At 41.0% G+C, this 16,531-nt stretch overlaps 1 long non-coding RNA gene across 3 annotated transcripts in view; it reads left to right on the top strand.

Annotated features, from left to right (window-relative positions):
• Positions 1-942: 942 nt before the first annotated feature.
• Positions 943-16,531, top strand: part of LOC147581484 (uncharacterized) — a 55,454-nt gene continuing 39,865 nt past the window's right edge. The window contains exons 1-2 of one of the 3 annotated variants that reach the window (XR_015249958.1): positions 943-1,037; positions 10,619-10,729. This is a non-coding gene — a long non-coding RNA (uncharacterized LOC147581484). Of the gene's footprint in view, positions 1,038-10,387; positions 10,528-10,618; positions 10,730-16,531 lie in introns of those variants that run through there. The other 2 variants (XR_015249959.1, XR_015249957.1) reach the window with 2 other exon arrangements.

The following is a 16,531-nucleotide window of genomic DNA, read 5'->3' as shown; positions in this document are numbered from 1 at the left end:
AGCAGGAGTGGAGTGTAATGGTTTGCACAGATGGACCTGATTGCCCTAAATTTTGACCTAGATTAGGTTACATATGAAAAAAAGAGTAATGATGATAATTTCACCTGGGAGTTAAGGATATTCTTCCACTTATCACTTAGGAAAACCTCCAGTGTGAAATCAGACCAAGAATCTATCTAGTGCATTGTCAAATCTCAGCCGGTCATACCCAAGAGAGTGGGGGACAGGGTGGGGGAGTGGAGAGAAAGTATAAATCCTTTGTTGTGTTCAAAATGACGCAGAAGCACATATTCCAATATGGGTGTCATGGTCAGGTCAGAGTTCTGTTTAGTGGGATTTCATCCATAATCCACTCACATAGGCCTGGGGCTCTCCCAAATTAACGCAAGCATAAAATGAACTTGTCTAAGATGGAAAAAAAAAAGGGAACACTGGGATTTGAAATACGATTTTGGACACTTTGGAGGGCCTGTATTATTTACACCAGGTGGAAGAAAAGTAAAACTTCAGAGGCCTTTCTCCCTGCAGGGCTGTAAAAAGTCAGAGCCCAGGCAGAGAAGACTTAAAGGGCCAGGATGAGGAAGTCAGCACAGGTGGGGATCGTTAACACTGGGGAAGGTGGGGAGAGACCCCAGGAAACACACCCCTTCAGGCCATCTGGACCAAGCGGAGGAACTTCGGAGAACCCAACAGGGAAAACACATCTTTGGAGAAGAGACGCTGGTTGAAAAGCATCCAAGCTGCCTTGCCTCGTAGGAACAGCGCTAAAATGGACACTACCAGGGCAACTTCACTCCCGAGATAACTGAAAACCCGCATCCAGGGCCATCCTTCTTCCCAAGAGGCCCCAGGGCCCCAGGAGCCCTCCTTCCCAGCATGCCCTTCCCATCCCGGCATGCCCCACTGCCACGCCCACAGCAGGCTCTCCCAGAGGCCTGTGCGGTTCATAGTCCCGGGCCAGGGCTCAAACACAGGCTGGAGTCTCTGACTCTTAGTTCAGGAAGAGGGCTCGTGGGCGGTAACGAGACTTTCTCAAGGTGAGATCTCCTCCTTAATGGTTGGAAAACCCCCCTAACCTCCTCCCGCAGGATCTCAGGAGACCTTCCAAATCTCGAAAAACCAGTGGCCCTAAGGCTCACCCACCTGGGAACAAGCCGTAGTTCCCAAAGTCCATCGACCCCACGTTAGACAATCTAGGGAGAACACCTGCACAGGATCAAACCTTTCCTCATCATTCTTTTGCGCAAACCTTCAGCTGTATCCTGTCTGGGCTATTAGTCATCGTCTAATTGCTTGGTTTCCCGCTGACGCAAATTAAATCATATTTGGCAGAAACGGAGTTTACTAGGCCTGGAGGAGCAAGGAATGCAAAGGGAGTGTGAGGAAACCAGCCACCCACTTTTTTCCCCGTTAAGTTGAAGTGAATGCAGACTTTACCCAATTGTATTGTTAACATTATGTATATCTGACACCAAGAGACTGCCTTAGAATTTATATGTAGCAGTTTTTGTGTTTATTAAGCAACTTGACCCCGGAAGGAACCCTGCAGGTTAAATGTGATTATCTTGCTCATTTTACAGATGAAGAAATAATCTATGAGAGATTTAGAGACTTACTAAAGTCTCACATCTAGTAAGTGGCAGAAGTGAGGACTCAAACCCAGGACTTGCACTTTATTACCTGTGCTAAGAGATTCTTAAAAAAAAAAAAAAAAAATCCACTTTCCAAAGCTCTTTTCTTATGTTCATCTTGGTTAACATAAGTAAAGGACTACCCTATAATATCAAATATCCTTCTGTTTTTAAGGATAACTAATTAAAAAATAAAAAACAACAACATTAGCTTAAATTATTTATCCATTTTGAATTTTTTTTTAATGTTTATTTTTGAGAGAGAGCACGAGCAGAGGAGGGGCAGAGAGAGAGAGGGAGACACAGAATCAGAAGCAGCTCAGCTTCAGAATCAGTGCTGACAGCTCAGAGCCTGACACGGGGTTTGAACCCACAAACCTTGAGATCATGACCTGAGTCAAATGCTTAACCGACTGAGCCACCTACATTCCCTTCTCCATTTTAAAATAAAGGCTGAAGGTACTTTTTTCAGAGCCTGGGAATTTATTTTATAATAGTATCCGGATGTTTTCTGAGAGAGCGTAGTAGTAAAGATTTCGACAATATGAAGGAAACAGAGGTGATGAAAAATACTTTTTTCCTGAACTGTATATCCTTGTCTATATTTTATTTTATTTTATTTTTAAAATTTTTTTTTTTTTAACGTTTATTTTTTTGGGACAGAGAGAGACAGAGCATGAACGGGGGAGGGGCAGAGAGAGAGGGAGACACAGAATCAGAAACAGGCTCCAGGCTCTGAGCCATCAGCCCAGAGCCCTACGCGGGGCTCGAACTCACGGACCGCGAGATCGTGACCTGGCTGAAGTCGGACACTTAACCGACTGCGCCACCCAGGCGCCCCAATCCTTGTCTATATTTTAAATATATAGTGGTCTGAATGGAAAAAAGCTTAACATAAGAAATTAAAGACTTGAAACAACCCCCAAATACTTCTTAAAAATTTTTTTTTTAATGTTTATTTATTTTTTGAGAGAGAGATAGAGTGTGAGCAGGGGAGGGGCAGAGAGAGAGGGAGACACAGAATCCAAAGCAGGCTGCAGGCTCTGAGCTGTCAGCATAGAGCCCAACATGGGGCTCGAACTCATGAACTATGAGATCGTGACCTGAACTGAAGTCGAATGCTCAATGACTGAGCCATCCAGGCGCCCCTAGCCCCAAATACTTCTTTAGAGAAAAGAGTATCATCTTTAAATGCTTTTTTTGAATATTAGATATAATTTAATAACACAATCTAAGTATCCAATTAAACATAGATTGATCAGGAAAATATATGGTCCTGTCTCTAGGGATTTAGCTGAAGAATCAATGCTAAAATGCCATGAAACAAACCCAAATTTATGATAACAGACATAGTATTATCTCTATTTTGAAATATTTAGCTAATATAGAAAGTATTTTTTTTGTTTGTTTCTGAAGAATCCCATTTACAAAGTCCTTGGTAAAGAGCTCAAAAATAATATATATATAAACACTTCGTTTTTTTTTTTTAACGTTTATTTATTTTTGGGACAGAGAGAGACAGAGCATGAACGGGGGAGGGTCAGAGAGAGGGAGACACAGAATCGGAAACAGGCTCCAGGCTCTGAGCCGTCAGCCCAGAGCCCGACGCAGGGCTCGAACTCACGGACCGCGAGATCGTGACCTGAGCCGAAATCGGTCGCCCAACCGACTGAGCCACCCAGGCACCCCTAAACACTTCAGTTTTAAGTAAAGCCTTCCTATTGTAGTTAACTGTTGGAGTAAATAAAAGACCTTCGTTAAATGTGAGGCCTTCCTTGTACCACATCTTTTTTATTTAAGTCTTTTCGGTTTTTTGGAAATGTCACACATTAAAAGCAAAATCTGACTGCTAAATCAGTATTAAGATAGAATCCAACTATGGTTTGTTCCTTTGCTGGGTTTTTAAGTTTTATTACTTCATGCATTCTGTACACAGATACTGTACTTTGATATTTTAAAACGGTTAAATAACAGAAAGGGGGAATTTATATAATGGGATTTCTGCTTACTTTATATGTATGAAAGCTACTTTGATTGTTTACTATATACTGAAAAATGTAGGCAGCTAAAAACATCCCTCAGATATTATCTGTTATGGAACTTAAAACAATAAACCTGACAGTAACTTGTGCTTTGTGCTCAGGGAGAAATATCAGAAACCAGTTTCCACCCTGACAACAGAATAAAGTTATTGTGTGATAAATTTTTTAAAACACACTAGATTGGTGCTAAAATACTATCTTTGAGCTGTATGCCTTAAGCCTACCCTGTAAGTAAAGGAGGTCTTTTGGGTAGTTAAAAATGGAAGTTCTCTCGGATAAAGTCCAAGATGAATTGTCCTCATTTCAAGATCCATTTATAGAGTATGGTGTTAAAGGTTAGCTATGGATGTATTGACATTATCATAAGCTTATCATACATTGACATTTAAGTTTTTCTGGAAGGATTGTGGAGAGACCTTTTTCTGCTAGAGAAAGCGTGTGGTGTAGGAAAGACAGTTGTAGGGAGAGAAATGACAGCCCTACTCAGGCAGTGAGAATAGCAAAATGGCAAGGTTTAGGGCTCCAAGTCAGTTAGCAGGGCTCAAGTTCAAGCTCTACCAGATGCTACCTATGTAAGGTTTCACTGTACAATGGAGATGATAATAGTATGTACTGCTTTTTTAAAATGTTTATTTTTGAGAGAGTGCATGCATGCATGCATGGGGGAGCATGAGGGGCAGAGAGAGAGGTGGACACAGGATCCAAAGCGGGTTCTGTGCTGACAGCAGAGAGCCCCATGCGGGACTCGAACTCATGAACCCTGAGATCATGACCTGAGCTGACGTCAGATACGTAACAGATTGAGCCACCCAGGCACCCCAGTACTTCATATTATTGTTGTGAGGATTAAGGAAATTAGTACGTGTAACGTCTGACAAGTGGTAAGAGGTCAATGAATATTGGCTACTACTACAGTCTGAGAATTTAAGTTACTTACCCACGGCGTGTAGGGACAGAATGAGTGATGAGATGAAAATAGGGGCTGGATGGTTATGTTTGAAGGTTTCTTCTAGATTCTAAATCCATGTGGCCTCACATGCATTTTTGTTGTCATACTACCCATGATGTGAACCTCTCAACTGTCTAACCTATGTACCCTCTCAGTGTTCTCTTAGCCTAAGGTTTATGTGGGTTTCTCGTTCCCTCTTTCACACTCTCACTCCTGTCCTCCTAACATTCTCCCACTGTGCCTGACGGAAGCTCCAATCCAGGAGGAGTACGCTCTACTACGTTTTTAACTTCTTTGAAATATTACAATCTAGTTTAACCAAATCTGGCTCTCTGCTAAGGACATTGCTTCCTGGAAGCCCTGACAAGAGCCCATCGTCCTCATTCTTCAGTGTCATTTCCAGACACATTTCTCTCCTGCCCTCTTTAGGCACCTCAGGGATCTCACTGTTACTGCCAGGACAGTGTTGGCAATGATAATAATACTTAATTGATGGTTGCAGGGATTATATGGGGACAATGCATGTAAAATGCTCAGCACAGTACTAAGAACATATCTTTTACAATTATTTATTTACTTAAATTCAGGTTAGTCAACATACAGTGTGTTATTGGTTTCAGGACGCTAAGAAACATACTAAATTCTCGGTAAATTTTAGTTTTTACCCTTACATCTACCTGACTCTCCCAACAGAGTGTGTCATCATCCAAAACAGCTATAGCTATGAAATCACACTTTCAGCCTATTTCTGACCAGTATCTCCTATCTAGTCCATTGACCACCCTGTCTGATCTGGAGCACAGCTTAAAATCTGTTTTCCCACATGGTAGACATTTTCTTGTCAATATCATAAGCCATCTTTTATTCACATCTATGTGGCAGATTCCCAAATGTGGATGAACCCAACTGTCCATTCCATCTTCACCTGCACCCAGGTTACTGGGGACAGTCATACTACTGAGTAGATTTATATCACAGTAAATTCATTCTCACCAACCTCAGCTGGGCTCTCAACTTCTCTGTCACTGCCTACTATGTTCTCTCAGTCAGCTCTGTATCCCAGTCTCCACTCTGCATATTTCAAACCTTTTTCAATTTCTTCAAAACACATGCCCTTTCACTTACCTTCCTCCCCTGCCCCACTCTCAGTAAAGTAGCCTTGCATCTCCACAGTAAAATTAGAAAAGGAGGAACTCCTGATATTTCAAATCCTGTAAACCCATTGTTTCCTTATTTCCCCGTTTCAGTGGAAGAGGTGTTCTTTCTCCAGTCAACCTGTGGTCTTTGATCTTTCATAGAACCCATCAATGATTCCCTCTCTGTTTTTAACCTTTGCCTTGATACTGCCCCCGCCGGTATTTAACAGTGCTCACGGTACTCATCTTCTTTTTCGTTTTTTTTAATGTTTATTTATTTTTGAGAGAGAGGGAAAGAGAGAGACAGAGCCCAAGCTGGGGAGGGGCAGAGACAGGGAGACGCAGAATCCGAAGCAGGCTCCAGGCTCCCAGCTGTCAGCACAGAGTCCGATGCGGGGCTCGAACCCACAAACCGTGAGATCTGACCTGAGCTGAAGTTGGACGCTTAACCAACTGAGCCACCCAGGTGCCCCTCATATTACTCATCTTTAAAAAAACAGCTCCCTTGACTCTACCTTTCCTTCCTGTTTGCCGCCTTTTTCCTTCCCTTCCTACCTAAGCTTCTTGAAAGGGATATGCATTCTGTCTGTCTTCCCTCAAGTTCCACTTGCTCCTCAACCCTCTACACTATGGTTGTAGACCCCATCACTCTACCAGCAGCTCTCACCAGGTCATTGGCTTCTTACTTCCAAATTCAATAGAAATTTAATTTGCTTGATTTCTTGACTGCTTTTGAAATGACTGGTCACAGTCTCTTTTTCAAAGCCTCCGTGTTCTTGGCTCCTGTTATCATTTCTCTTGGCTTCCTTTCTGCCATTTTTTCCCATGACTCCTTAGATTCTGTTGCAGATTCTCTTCCTCTGTTCTTTCCTTAAGTAGCGTCTCTGTTCTGTGTCCTTTTCTCAACTCACTGTATGTATTTTCCTTTGTAATGTCATCTAATCCTCTAGCCTCAGATCACCTTTATATACAGGTGACTCTCAAATTTAGATTTACAGCCAATGGCTTTCCTGAGCTTCAGACCTGCTTCTACCTGCTTACTGGACACTTCGGGTTGGATATCTCACAGTCCCAACTCAGCATGTTTAAAACTGAACTCGTGACCTTCCCTTGCACCATCACAACCTGTTTCTCTTCCAGTGTTCCTTCATCTCAGTTAATGACCCCCCAGCTACCCAGTCATCCAAGCCAGAAACCTAGGAATTATCCTGGACTTCTCCTTCACTTTCTACCAACTCTTCCAATTAAAAAAATAAAATCTTGTATCTTTTTTTTTCTTAATTTTATTTTTTTAACTTACATTCAAATTAGTTAGCATACAGTGAAACAATGATTTCAGGAGTAGATTCCTTAATGCCCCTTACCCATTTAGCCCATCCCCCTCCACACACCCCTTCCAGTAACCCTCTGTTTGTTCTCCATATTTATGAGTCTCTTCTGTTTTGTCCTCCTCCCTGTTTTTATATTATTTTTGTTTCCCTTCCCTTATGTTCATCTGTTTTGTCTCTTAAAGTCCTCATATGAGTGAAGTCATATGATTTTTGTCTTTCTCTGACTAATTTCACTTAGCATAATAGCCTCCAGTTCCATCCACCTAGTTGCAAATGGCAAGATTTCACTCTTTCTGATTGCCGAGTCATACTCCATTGTATATATATACCACATCTTCTTTATCCGTTCATCCGTCGATGAACATTTGGGCTCTTTCCATACTTTGGCTGTTGTCGATAGTGCTGCTATAAACATGGGGGTGCACGTGCCCCTTCAAAACAGCACACCTGTATCCCGTGGATAAATGCCTAGTAGTGCAATTGCTGGGTCATAGGGTAGTTCTATTTTGAGTTTTTTGAGGAACCTCCATACTGTTTTCCAGAGTGGCTGCACCAGCTTGCGTTCCCAAAATCTTGTATCTTTTACTTCTAGAATATCCCCAACCCATTGTTTCTCTCACTCATACTTTTACTATCTTAATCAAGCTCCCATCCTCTCTAATGGGGATTGTTTCAACAGCTTCCTTCTGAAGTGTCTATTTGGTTCAAGTATTACTCTCCCTCAAATCCCTCTCATTTCAGACAGAGTGCTTTTAAAAACACAAATTTGGTTTCACTATATGCTTTAAATCCTTTAATGATATATTAGTTAGGGTTCAACCAGACAAGCAGAAACAACAGGAGATGTATATTAAAAGATTTGTTTCAAGGATTTGGTTTACACTGGTCGAGGCTGGCTAGGCAAGTCTAAACGCCATAAGGCAGGCTCTCAGGAAGGGCAGGCTGGAATTCTCGGGCCCCTCTTCAAACCTGGTCTCTCTCCCTTCTCTCACCTAAACCCCAGGCTTTAGTAAGATTGAGATCCTTTCATGTCCAGAATGTGCCTATTCTCTACCTGTAATGCTCTTTCTCCTTCTCTGCCTAGGTAACTCTCAGCTCATCTTTTCCTCTGGAAGCCTTTCCTCATCTTTAGTCTGAGTCAGGTCATGTTGTTAAAAGCTCCCTTAAAATCCTGTATTTCTTCTATCATAATCATGTTTTGTAAGTAATACTCATTTACTATTTTCCTTGCTCTACAGTAAGGTATGTCTTATCACTGTATTCCAAGCATTTAATATATTGCCTAACACATAGTAGGTGGTCCCAAAATATTTGTTGAATACCCAGAAGGATGAATAAATGCAGCTTTATTATTTTATTAGAAGTCTGTTTAAATTTGTTAATATAGGACATCCACGCTTAATGGGGAGCATAAAATGTATTCCAAAGCAAACATGTCTGACTTTAATTTTTTACCGTTGTGGGCCATCCAGCTACCTTCTATTAGGATGGATAATGGAATGGTAGCTTTTAAAGGTTCCTCTTTCTATGAACATATATCCTCTTATAGGAGACATGAGTTATTCATTCATTCATTTATTAAATATTTATTGAGCACTTTCTGGTCATTGTTAGAAGTTCTAGGGATACAGTGAAACACATGTCAGGCAGGGTACCTATTTTTAAAGCAAAGGATAAGGAAAATAATAATAAGAAAGGCATGATATAATGGTAACTAGGTCGCTGAGGTGGGACTGAAGTTAAGTGGTTAGAGAAAGCCTCATTTTATCCATCAAAAAAAGGAAGGTAATTTAAGAAAATACAGATTCCCCTCCCCCAACCCGCCCAAAATACACTTCTCATTAAAGAGAGTATGTGCATATTATATGTATTAAATTTTTCAATTTTCTAAGTAACCTTTCTTTTTATAGGTACAGAAACTGAGGCTCTGGGAATTAAGTAAATTTCCCAAGGCTACCTACAGCTAAATGGCAGAGCTGGATTCGAATGTTGGTTCAGTTAATCTGAAGCCCACGCTTTTTCCACGATGTATTCCACTCAGAAGGAAAACCTCTGGAGAAAAAGGGCTTTTTGTGTCACTGTTAGGTTTAAGCACTGTATTCTAGTATTTTTTTTGAAGATTTTTAAAACTGTACTCTCTATCAGTAATAATAATACACAATACACAATATACTTCTTTTACAATACACAGTATTTTTATGATATTCTCGTTTTTCAAGGCACTTTTATTTTCATTCTCTCCTAATCCTGTGGCCACCTAAGTAAGATACAGAGAACTTACAGACCACTTGAGAGTTGAGGAAACTGAAATATGACAAGCCTAGTGTTTTTGCCGTGAGTACATAACCGTGAACAGAATAGATACAGTTCTCTTGAGTTTTGGTCTGGTATTTTTTCAGTCAAAAATACCGGTAAAAATTTCCTAGGGAAAACCTGTTTATTTTCTTTTCTAAGTACTGACTTCAGGAATTTAAGTCCAAATAAAACCTGAGAATTGATTTTAACTTCTCAGGAAAATGCCAAAGATTTGTTCATTAGTACCGGTAACATCATTGCTAAAGAAATGAAAACGAAGAGACAAAAGCGAGGAATAAGATACAGTGTGATGTGTTATGTTAAATAATTGATTCTATCCTTTTTTTCCTAATTTGGTGCAAGTGAAAAAAGGACATCCAACTGCAAAGCCTCTGAGACACTATACATATTCAAGTACTTCTGAAACACGAATATGTGATAACTCAATTCTTTGTAGCCTATGAAAAAGCCATTTTTGTTTGTTATTCTTGATGGTGTATATGTTTTGTTTTATAATTATCAAGGAAGTCATAATGAAAATAGAAAAAAAAAAAACCTTTCTCATGTTATTCTTAGCATTGCCCAAAGAAAATCTATTCCTCCTCTTTTCCAAAAGTCAGCTGGGTCTTATCAGCTTTGCAGAATGATGAATGAATGCCTTGTTCATTATTATTGCTTAAGTCATTCTTATTTATGCCAGTAATTCAAGGATTATGTTTTGATTGTTCTTGGGAGATGAAAACACTTTCTTGCTGATGAATAAACACTGCCACTTTTTAAATATTTGTATGCAAAATGTCTTTAAAGCCATTATGAAATGCTTTGCAAGAGCATTAGGAAGCTGTTTTTCGAAAGGCACTTTTTTTCTCTACCTTTTCTTTCATGCTAAGCAGTCCAATTGAAAGGCCTTTCAGAGTTAACTTGTTTAAGCAATACCAGTGTTTTAGCGTAATGAATAACTTTTTACAGAAGACAATCACACACAATTCAACATGCCGGTATTTCTATTTCTGTGCACCACCAATGCAGGGATTCTGTGGTAGAATCTCTTTCTTTGAGAAAGCTGAAGCGATCAACACCCTGATTAACCTCTGATATTCACGTGGTGCTCTTGATCTTGAGGACTGCAGCAATAACAAAGCGGTAATGGCAGCCATATGCTTAGGGTATTGTGGGTACGGGTGACCCAGATGTGAACTTGGGGGTGACTGATGCTAAATGCTATTCGTTTCAGGTTTGGTGTGGAGATTACTGGTGAAGAGTTTGAGTTGTTACTTGACAGAATCCCCCTTGATGAAGATGGAAATGTCAGATACCTCCAGTTCACGGCCACGTTTGATTCTCGGTACTCCGTTTCCACATTTTGTCACTCCGCACTGGTTTTCTGTTCATGTTGTTTTTAATACAGAGAATGAACCCCTAGAAGAATTAGGATTATTTGAAATTTCTCTTTATTGATTTGTATCTCATTTATTAACATTTTATAAGTGAGATTTTCAAAATAACCATGTTGACCCAAAATGTGGCATGCTTTAATGCTGATCCATGGCAATTCATTTTGAAATACTTACTATCTCAACATCTGGAAAATGGCCATGAGAGGGGACAGCGTGATGACAAAGGAGATAGTGTAAAATTGTGTTGCAGAGTTGGGAAGAAAACTGCTGTACGATGGCAGAAATCAGGTCCTGGAGATGAACTGTCCCAACTTGCTCTAAACATGCTCTTACCGCGCTGACCTTTTACACCCTCACTCACCTCCCAGGTACTGTCCATTCACAAGACTTCTTGCCACTTTCTTCCAGGGGGGTCCAGCCTGGACAGTAGAGCGAGTACCCTGCTATTGCCAATGGTTGTGTTAAAGGCAGAGCAAGACTGCTGTGCAGAGTATTCCCATTCTGTATTTCTCTATCACAGAACCTCTTTTCATGGAGTTTAAAGGGTAATTCAAGGCTTAACTATTTAAAATTCTGATCACTCTGGACTATTTTATTCTTCAGATATCTTAAGGAATATTGCAGTCCTAGGCATCTGATTGTTTGGGGCTGAGACCACTGAAAATGAGCTCCTTCTTCCTAAAGATATTTCTTTTCTCCAAAGCAGTGTCAGAAAATAACAGTCATCATCCCATATACCTCCTGCACTGTCCTCCAAGTCTCAGGACTACACTCTTGAACCAAGAAACCTACCCATAATTTCCTGTTAGCTCTTGATAGCCGAGTAGACAGTTACCAACCTGACCTGATTTGAAGGGCTTGACATAAGACACGCGCTTCCAAATTATTTTCCATCACATCTACCATAGAGCCTGACCTTCTCATCTAAAGGGATCCAGTTCTTTGAGTGAGAAAGTACTGATTTGCAGAAGCTGTTAAGATACTGATATCTCTGAGAGGGATAATACTCTGTCAGTCATTAATGCTTCAGTCAGTGTTTCCCAAAGTATATACCAAAGAGGAACACTAGTTTCACAGGATCAAAACTCTCACCCTTTTAAAAAGGTTCCCGTGGGACATATGGTTGACTCAGATGGTAGAGCATGCAACTCTTGATCACGAGGACGTGAGTTCAAGCCCCACATTAGGCATGGAGCCTACTTAAAGGAATAAATAAATAAACAAATAGGGTCCCATGGAATCTACATAAATACATGAAGGAAGGAAGGAAGGAATAAATAAAAAGGTTCCCACGGCCAAATAAGTTTGGAAAACTTATTAAATAAAATTTCTGATTAAATATAGTAAATGAATTCCTTTCCCCCAAAGATTTCCCATAGTCTTTAATATTGCTAGTGTGTGTCATGCATCTCGAAGAAAGAAAAACAGATCCTAAGACAAGTGGTTTATTTCAAAGACAATCCTATGAAATTCTAGTAAGGTATTAGGGAGCTCAGACAGAAGGGGGAAAAGCCAATATAAATAGGATGCATTAACGAGCAAGCCATTGCTATGGGTGTCTGGGGTGCTCTCCTGCCAAGGACCTCTGGGAGACTGTGTAGAGTCCATCTCAGGACTGTGCCAGTCGAGGACAAGGAAGCTGGAGTAGATACACCTGTCAGCTCTCACCTGCCATTGGCTGCGGCTCCTCTTGGCAGCGTAAGTCCTGTGACTGTGTCCAGAGGCTGGCAGAGTAAGCTCCGGGTCAGAATGTTCTCAGGCCGAGGCGTAGGTGCTTGCGGGAGGAAGCCCTTAGTGTGAAAGGGAACCAGGAGCGCTGAGGAGACACTGGTCGGCCTTATCTACAGGCGAGCGTCTGCTGCAGTGGGATTTAATCTGTAGCGTTTCTCAAAGTTATTTGACCTTTTCCCATGGAGCGTCTTAGAGGCTAGTGTTCCACAGAACAGGATTTGGGAGTGCTACCTTAATTAGGTAAGTTAATCTGCTAAGTAGTCTTTACCTTATAAAGTCAAAATCAGATGCTTGAGAGAATGAGGTGCACGAAGGGAGAGTTTTTAAAAACAGGGGAGCCTAGAGAGAAAAAGACATAAGCAGGGTGCTCCAAGGGGAGTTCCCGAACACCCAGGAGGCAGCAGGGTAAGGGCACGCAGGCTGAAGCGTCAGTGCCCCGGGAACGGCGTGAGGTGGCGAGTGAGCCAGGTGTAGGAGTGCTGAAGGTGGACTTGACGTGAGCCTGGCCTCCTCCTTTCAGTTTTAGGGGATACGTGTTCATGACAGGAGACCGCTCTTTTAATTCTTTATATTCTTGATTCAAGGTACCAAAGAACAGACTATAACTTCATTGCTAGTATTAACAAACGCCTCTGCTTATCCGATACGCTTTATCGCTTTGTCATCCCCATTTTGCTTGGGAGAAAGCAGACGTATAGAAAGTTTAAGTGATTTGCCCAGATGACTTAAGCCGCTGAGGGAGCACTACCGGTAGAACCCCGGTGCATCTGATATGAAAGTCCACGGCCTTTCCGGGACTCCACATCGCAGCTCTGAGTTATACAACGCCAGGAGTAGTTCCATTTAACAAGTAGTTAAAATAGGTCCGCACCTGCTGAGACCTTTACATGCATTATCTCATTTAAAGGAAAGACTGTTTTTCTAAATTCCACTTAAATTCACTTCCATTTGATAACTCCGTGACCTTGGTCAAGTGTTTAGCATTCCTTTGCTCTGGTTATCTCATCTGTAAAGTGGAAATATCTCCAAGATTCTCTCTAGGTCTAAAGTTCTACTTGAAGCAGTGTATATTCTTTTTTTTTTTTTTTTTTTTTTAATTTTTTTAACCTTTATTTATTTTTGAGAGAGAGAGAGAGACACAGAACCTGAAACAGGCTCCAGGCTTTGAGCTGTCAGCACAGAGCCTGACGCGGGGCTCGAACTCACGGACTGTGAGATCACGACCTGAGCCGAAGTTGGACGCTTGACCGACTGAGCCACCCAGGCGCCCCGAAACAGTGTATATTCTTATAAATATTAATAGAAATTTGAAGGGGGTATCTAATATACTTACATAATGAATGCTATAGGAGAAACATGTTTTCACTGAAATAGAAGTATTTTAGGATCGTCAGATTAAAATCAGTCTAGTATAGGGGCGCCTGGGTGGCGCAGTCGGTTAAGCGTCCGACTTCAGCCAGGTCACGATCTCGCGGTCCGTGAGTTCGAGCCCCGCGTCGGGCTCTGGGCTGATGGCTCAGAGCCTGGAGCCTGTTTCCGATTCTGTGTCTCCCTCTCTCTCTGCCCCTCCCCCGTTCATGCTCTGTCTCTCTCTGTCCCAAAAAAATAAATAAACGTTAAAAAAATAAAAAAAATAAAAAAAAATAAAAAATAAAATCAGTCTAGTATACACTGAGTATTTTCTGTGTTTCCAGTCAGCCAGGCATTTCTGACTCAGGAAAACAGGTATTTCTTTTAGAGAAATTATTTCTTTGCTAAATTTGTCACAAAATCTGCATATGTGATTGAGAACTTCATTTTTTAAGTGTATATTTGGGAAGAAAAGGAACATAGCTGTTAATTTAGGAGGATGAAAACTGTAGAAATTAGCACATAGAACAGGTAGCAGTGCTAGTATTAAAAATAAAAAAATTCACTTGAGTTTTTTTTTTAAGTTTTCTTTATTTTTGAGAGAGAGAAAGAGAGAGAGAGAGAGAGAGAGAGAGAGAGAGAGAGAGAGAGAGAATCCCAAGCAGGCTCTGCTCTGTCAGCGCAGAGCCCAATGTGAGGCTCAAACCCACAAACCATGAGCTGAAATCTGAGCTGAAACCAGGAGTTGGACACTTAACCGACTTAGCCGCCCAGGGGCCCCCAGATTATTTTTATTTTCCTCCTTTGTGTGCTCCACTGTTAGTGCCTAGTTTTTAAGGATATGCAGGAAAACTTCTTAAAGAAACCAATTAAATTTAGTAGATTTTGATTACAATAGCGTGTTAGGGGAAAAAATGTGGCCTAAAAGGGACCCAGTCCTTTAAAAAAAAATGGTAGAGACTTCCATTTATAAAAATAAGTCATAGAGATGAAAAGTACAGCAGAGAGAATATAGTCAGTAACATTGTAATAACGTTGTATGGTGACAGATGTTGACTACACTATCATTGTGAGCACTGAGTAAGGAATAGAATTGGGTCCCTATGTTGTACACCTGAAACAAATGAAACATTATATGTCACCTATACTTCAACTTAAAAAAATGGTAACCTTTATGACCTGCTCACGCCAATGTAATTCCCAAGGAACCAATGGCATTGTTTCTCTGGGTTTGTGACTTAGCTCAATCATTTTACAGGCAGCTGTCTCACTAAGATACCCTTGCTAAGGGCAGGATTCTCCTTCCAAAGTATATGTACGGAGTTAAGGACCAGCCTAAGAGCCCTTGGGAAGATGGGATTGTCCAGACTTTATAAAAGCTCCACTAACTCTGGGAGACTTTGCAGTTGCCTAGTTGTCAGTCATCCAAACCTTGGCTGTTTGTAGGACGGAGTGCTTCCTTCCGGGTGAGGAACTCTGTATTAGTTTCCTGGGGCTGCGGTAACAAAGTACCACAAACGGGATGGCTTAAAACAACAAAAATTTGTTCTCTCATAGTTCTGAATGCTAGAAGTTCAAAATCATAGTATCAGCAGGCCCATGTTCTCTCTGAGACTCTGGGTAGAATCCCACCTTGCTTCTTCCTAGCTTCTGATGGTGACTGGCCATCCTTGACATTCCTTGTCTTACAGCCGAATCACCTCAATCTCTGGCTTTCTTGTCACGTGATGTTCTTCTCCCTGTATGTCTCTGTTTCCAAGGCCTTTCTTCTTCTTATAAGGGCACAAGTCATAATGTGTTAAGGACCAAAATATAAAAAACCAATGTGACTTCATTTTAACTGATTATATCTCCAACTACCCTATTTCCAAATAAGGTTCAGTTCTGAAGTACTGGGGTATTTAGGACTTCAGTATATCTTACGGGCGGAGACAGTTCAACACATAACAAACCCTGTAATAGATCTAATGTGTTTGGTTTCTTATAAATTTCACTGGGTGGAGGATACAAATAAGAATTTGTTGGGGCGCCTGGGTGGCTCAGTCGGTTAAGCGGCCGACTTCGGCTCAGGTCATGATCTTGCGGTCCGTGAGTTCGAGCCCTGCGTTGGGCTCTGTGCTGACAGCTCAGAGCCTGGAGCCTGTTTCAGATTCTGTGTCTCCCTCTGTCTCTGACCCTCCCCCGTTCATGCTCTGTCTCTGTCTGTCTCAAAAATAAATAAACGTTAAAAAAAAATTAAAAAAAAAAAAAGAATTTGTTCCTATGTGTTCTATGACAAAAACAATAACAATAGCTAACATTTAACACCTAGTGCTTGTCAGGCACTAAATATTAACTCATTTCATTCTTGAAATAACCCCATTAAAGATTTTACATGTAAGAAACCTCTGGCACAGAAAGTGAGTTGCCCTTAGTCACTCAGTTAGCAGTGGTGGATCCAGGATGGAAACCCAGACTGGCTGATTCCAGAACCCACATATCTAATACTACCCCGCCTCGGGACAGGAAGTAAGAGCAATTCTAGCTGCACTAACCAGTAGTGTTACCTGTAGTTACTGAGCACATGTAATAAGGAATCAGAGATTCCAAGGAAATCATGTTTTCTGGTTACTTATTCTTACTTTTAGGCCAGAATTGGAATGTTATGTAAGTGTGCAATACCAGATTTC

The sequence above is a fragment of the Puma concolor genome, chromosome B1, assembly GCF_028749965.1.
Source record: "Puma concolor isolate L17-30 chromosome B1, mPumCon1.1.hap2, whole genome shotgun sequence".
NCBI lineage: Eukaryota > Metazoa > Chordata > Mammalia > Carnivora > Felidae > Puma > Puma concolor.
Note: the sequence above shows the minus strand (reverse complement) of the source record. Positions and strands in the feature narration are given on the sequence as shown.